This window comes from Saccostrea echinata, unplaced genomic scaffold, assembly GCF_033153115.1.
Source record: "Saccostrea echinata isolate AGI-Se365-2 ecotype Australia unplaced genomic scaffold, CSIRO_AGI_Sech_v1 ptg000028l, whole genome shotgun sequence".
NCBI lineage: Eukaryota > Metazoa > Mollusca > Bivalvia > Ostreida > Ostreidae > Saccostrea > Saccostrea echinata.
This window is the reverse complement of record NW_026889777.1, coordinates 2,352,501-2,358,574: the sequence shown is the minus strand read 5'-3', so window position 1 is coordinate 2,358,574 and position 6,074 is coordinate 2,352,501.

The following is a 6,074-nucleotide window of genomic DNA, read 5'->3' as shown; positions in this document are numbered from 1 at the left end:
TTTCAGACTTTGTTATGGTAAACATGCAACTAACATATGACATCATATTATGTCACAGTACAGACATTACAAATGTCTTGTGCAGTTTGGAGAGGCGGATCTATGTTAAAACTGAATAGGTTTCCAACAATACGCATCTGCGCTTGCCCTAACAGGTACATGTAACCATCAACATATTACTTTATCTGAATGTAGGAATGATAAATAGAACAATACACATACATGTAGCTGTCTTTTGTCTAAACAACAAATCTATTCATATGTCCCAAACAAGAATTTGTTGCATGTCAATTGATCAGGCAAAAATATTCTATTTATATAGTGGAAGGGCATTATTTTTCAGTGAATTTCATCCATAAAGCAAACAAACAGACAGTAAGCAGGTCCATTGTAGGTAAATAATCGTGATACTTTTTTTCATTATACTCATGAGTAATCATATTTATGAATCTTTATCACCAATTACCAGGTATATGGTCGAGGGTCCTATAGTCGTGTGTGCCCAGTAGTCGTGCATCATTTTGTTTTTGTCATACGTGAGTCACGTGCTATGATATTACGTCATAAATGATTGATTTTTCAACGATAAGAGAATGAAGTGCCTACACTATAACAAAAAGTTAAATATGCAGAGGAAACATTTATAAATTAATGAAGTAAACATAGTCACACTTCCTAACAGGTCGCTAAATGGCGACCTAAAATTTTTTTTGGTCGCCATTTCAGATTTCTGGTCGCCATCAACAAATATTTCACTCACCATGGTGAAAATATTTTGTGAAAACACATTTACATGAAGCATATAGTAAAAGCAAGGAACAACACTCATTTATGTACATATCATGTTTTTTTTTTTAATTTATCAAAGATTACTTATTACTGTGACTTAAGAATTTGCTAGGCTGAAGAAACCACTTATGAAATATTAGTTCACGGAACCAATAGTATGGTTGTACAATGAAGAACACAAGTGTTTTATCCTAGAATTAAAATTAATTCAAATGAAATTGCAGCAAGTTTGACTGATGCGTGCATAAGTTTGAACTATTGAGATCTGACTTCGTCAGCTGTTCGTTATGTTTATTTAATGAACCTAACATATTAAACAGTTGTTGTCCATATCGCCAAAACACGATGATATTCAAGGAATTTTGGCCAAATGCTCCATTAACAAGATCGGGTTTTAAAAAGAATACGACATTTTGACAGCCGTTCTGTTGACTGTACAGCATGCTGGCATATCATTACGTAATCTCAGTCTTTGCGATGCTTAACAAAGTTTTAGGAATGTCTTCAAACATTTTCTTGATAGAGAATCTTGGGAAAAAAGTAATCTCGATCCCGATCATAAAAATTGACAATCGCCAGCCCAAATTTTCTCAGTTGCAAAAATGCGATTAGTTTTAATTTCCAGTCGCAAAATTAATTTTTTGGCCACAAATGCGACCTTTTTAGTTGCAACTTGGAGCACTGTAGGCATCAATAAAACTGTCATTTTGTTAATACTCTTTTTACAGCTTCTAAATATATACTTTAACCGGACAGAAGAGCACCTATGAACATGACGAACACATGGCTAATTAGTCATATGTGATGATCATTTGGTATTTCAATTGTTTACTTTGGTCAAACATTATAAAAGATGACCTGATAAAAACTGTATAGTAATTATACTGTAAGTCATAATAATTACATTGGAATACATGTATAGAAGGAATGAAAAAAGAATTATGACTTATTTTAGAAAAACCAATCACAAACATGAGAAAATCAAATAAATTCCGAAATGATTGAATAATAGAATCTTAGTAAACAGGAATTTGTTTTAATATTGTTTTTATTTTTCTTGGCCCCATATTTGCTGCTACATCGTAGTGCACGACTACTGATCCAAAACAAATATGGCCGGTGTAAACCTCACTTGCTTTGTGCCTTGATAAAAAATTTAATAAAGCGCTTTAAAATATTTTGAATAACAAGAAAAGTAGACAATAACAGGGTAAGTTAAAACATCAGTTGAAATTAGCACAGTTTTCATTTAAATTGTGCTCAGCACAGATACTCTTTTCAGAGACCGACTACTGGGCACTCGAGGGTACTTCATCAGGCGCCGATCCAGGATTTGAAGTTAGAGGGGGGCGCAAAAAGTAGGCAGGGGGTCTGGGGGCCGCCATGAGGCCCCCAGTGAGTCCAGGGCAAAGCACTGGTGGGGGTCCTGGATTCTAGAGATTTTGTAGGGTAAAAATGAGGTCTACCAAGTAGAAATTTTTACATTTTCTGAACGAAACTATGATTTACGCTTTGACAATTTTAGGGGGGCGCACCCCGTGTGCGCCCCCCCCCCCCTTAAATCCGCCACTGTTCATTACCATGTACAAGTACAGAATCACTCTGTTGACCACTCTGTTATCTAGACCTATTATACAGATATACACAGATACATGTAGTTCTACGGTATATAGGCTTCGCCTGTTTCCCAGTCTTTATTGATTTTTTTTTAATAAAATATGTTTAAACTATAAATATAGGTGTGAAAAAGGACTAGGCTTGATCTTTTTCTAGTTAGGGACTTGCTGAGGTACCAAACATCGTGGATACATGTGAAGCTAAGAAGTTTTTTTTGTGTGCAATTTTGAAGTATATTTTGAAGATTAAAAAAATCCAACGACATTGAACAACTGGTATACCTTTCCCCTATCTTAATTATATGAGCAACAAATGCCAGCATAAGAAAGAAATTACAATGTTTACATTATCGTAGACTTACAGTCTTACTCCGAATTCTGTGCAGTTTTCTTTTTGGTTGGCGCTTATTTTTATCTTCAGGTGCTGAAGAGTTCCAAAGTGGAGTGGGTAAAAGTCGATGTCTCAGCTCCGTGACCCAATGCTTTGGAAAGGAATGATACCGTAGGAGAAAAAATCATTAACTCAAAGGAATCTTTATCAAGTAATAATCATTTTTTTGAGGTTTTCCATTTTTCACTACAAGATTTTCTAACTTCGATCAGTATAACCTAGTGGGGAGGCGTAGCAATGAAAATCAGATGTACATGTTCCATATATATACCCCCTCTATATAAATACACTGTATTTATTTTTGTGTATTTATATATAGAGGGGGTATATATATATCACTCTGATCAATCATATAACGGCTTACTGATAGAAATTCAGAGGCCTGTGTTTTGAGAAACGTTTTACCAGGGACCTATATAATAGAAAATTAGTATGTCCCAGGTTTGATGCCCTCCTTTCATTTATTTTATTCTATTTTGAGTGATATTTATTATAGCATTAAAGACAGATGATACCATCCCCCCCTCCCAAAAAAAAAATCATGAAAATAACAGCCATAGCACAGGCACTTAATTGTTTTAATTGAACCCTCTAGTATACATGTAATTAATAACACTATTTTATTATGGGTAAAATATTTGTTACTGAAGTAAGTGCCTCATCGTCGGAAACCCACGGCCAATCTCGCATAATATGCTTATTGCTAGCGCTCTCGAGCGCTAGCAACTACGTTAGTCTATATTTCTGAAATACGCATGCTCGACTTCACGGTCGGGGATTCTGGGAAAACTACTGTAGATAGACTGTACGATAACAATTTCGTTTTGTCATACAAAAATAGAAAAGATCCGAATTTACACTGGCCTTCCCTGTCTGATATGCGCGATATACATTTCGTAGGTTAGAGACAGTCAATACCAGTCTAGATCCGGATTCGGATTTTTTTTTAAATTTATTGTCTAACCTACACATAAAAGTACAAGAAAAAATTTGGCCATATAATGCCAAGATTCTAGACATCTAGCTTTCCTTACAGTTTTACCACCTTAGTGGATAATTCCGGCAAGCTCGGAAAAAACAACAACAAAAATCTTTTTCAGAGTATGTCTGTAAGACCTGTCAATTTAGTGTTTATCATCTGAAAATACATATGATCTGAAGTTTCGTGCTTTGTTGTCTAACCTGCACGTAAATGAACAAAAAGTAACAGTAACTCGGGTCTTATAAAACCAAGACTGTTAATACAAAAGTTATAGTGAATACATAGCTTTTCTAATCTACCTTCATGGATCTTTCCGGCAAGCTCGGAAAACCGTGGCAACCTCGGATATGTTTTCCGAGCTTGCCGGAAAGGCCCGAAGGTGCTCATTGGTTCTACTCACCTTTTATTTTTCACATCAAAATTGAAATTACAGTAAAATACAAAATGCTTAAAGCACAATTAGGAGTTATGCCATTGCCGACGTGAAGCATACTCTTAGATTCACCATTCTGAATTGTGACACCCCCCCCCCCCCCCAAACTCAACACCTCAGTGCACCAATCTGCCTTCCTATTAATAATTAATCGATTCAGCAAATTTAACAAATGGTTCAGATATCTTCTTCTGTATTTTATTATGCTACAGCGCTAGCTCACCAATCTTTTTAAAAGATAAGCTTGTTGATCGTATGCGAGTGTAGTGGTTTAGATTTTTATTTCATAGCCATCGTTTCGTAAATAATATTTTACAAGTATTTGCTGATATTTCAGTCAGATTATTCTATTTATCATTTGTTTTCAGTTGTTACTTACGTAAAACCCCTTTATTATTTGTCTGTTATAAGTTAGGACATGTGTTGACATTCCACATGTTTTACTTTTTAAACAGGAAGTGTCATCCATGTTGGCAGTCTTTCCGTAGTACTTTTGATAGCTGTGTTCTGATTGGTTAACTTAGCTTTAGGATCTTTGATAGTCATTGGTTTTTATTTTGGACCTAGTTAGGGTATTTAAACCCGTGTTCGAGCAGTTTACTTCACTTGGTTAGGGATAAGCCTCATGGCTCATTATCTCTGATTTTATGCCAACCTCAAGGTACACGGCATTATAGGTTTCATTTAGCACGTGCTGAGCGAGCACTTTATGATAGGTTAGATGTAGGTTTTTATAGAATAAAGTTATATGATAGGTTAGGATGTAGGTTATTTAAAGTAAATTAAGTTTCCCTTTCCAAGTCCTGCCTGGTCTAGGGATATGTAGATAACAGGTTTATTTTCTAGAACCACTATTTATTATTTATTTTGGGTGTTGTTTATTTTCTGGGTCAGTTATTTTTAGAACCTAGAATTAGCATTGATATTTTCAGTTCAACTCTAGAGTGTTGATAGTAGTCATATTGGGTGATGTAGCTCATTCTTTTTACACTTTTCTAATCCATTCATTTTATAGGATTTTTGACAACTTTCATAAGTATGGAAGCCCAGTAGGGACATAAATTATTTTTTCACAGTTTTTCCACATTCCTCCCATTTTCTATTACATTTTTCAATTACTTATTTATTTATTGAGATTATTCATTGAGATTATTGTGAATCACCTACCAGATTAAATTACATTTTTGATAAAGCCCTATTAATCCTGTGCAAATTTCAAAGACTTTTCTGTTTGTTAAATTTTGATCATTATTTATTATTTGTTATCATTTACAAAGGTTAATTCTCACTCTATTAAATTTATAAAACTTACAACTGTGTTTTCATTTGGCGTTGATCATAGTTCAGATATCCCCTTACCTGGGTTGACAATCATAACTGGAGGCAGTTTACTGCTTTAAGCCAAGTTGGCTATTAACTTTGTTAAGTTATTCATTAAAGAGTTCTACTTCCGGTTACATAATTTTTGGTGCCGCGTGACCAGGATATCTGAATAGAAACCATGACTTCGCTAAATTCAGGTTCTGATAGTGTAGGAATAGCTACATCAACCCCTAGAGTTGATAGGTTAAGTTCTAGTCAAGGTGCTAGAAGTAAGCTTATGACAAGAGTCAATCAGCCCTCTTTGTCCTCTCCTGTGAGTGAGACTGAGATGCATGAGAGTGATTTAGATACTAGCATGAGTTCACAGATTTCAGATTTAGAACAAGTGCTGCAGGACCTCACTACCGACTATGAGAGATGTAAGCATGAGCTGGAGAAAACTCTAAGACAAAGACGTCATGTGTCATTTGCTGAAGGTAATGATAGGGACAGGCAAGCAAGTCAGAATAAAGTTGTAAGAGAGACAGTGACTCCCTTAGA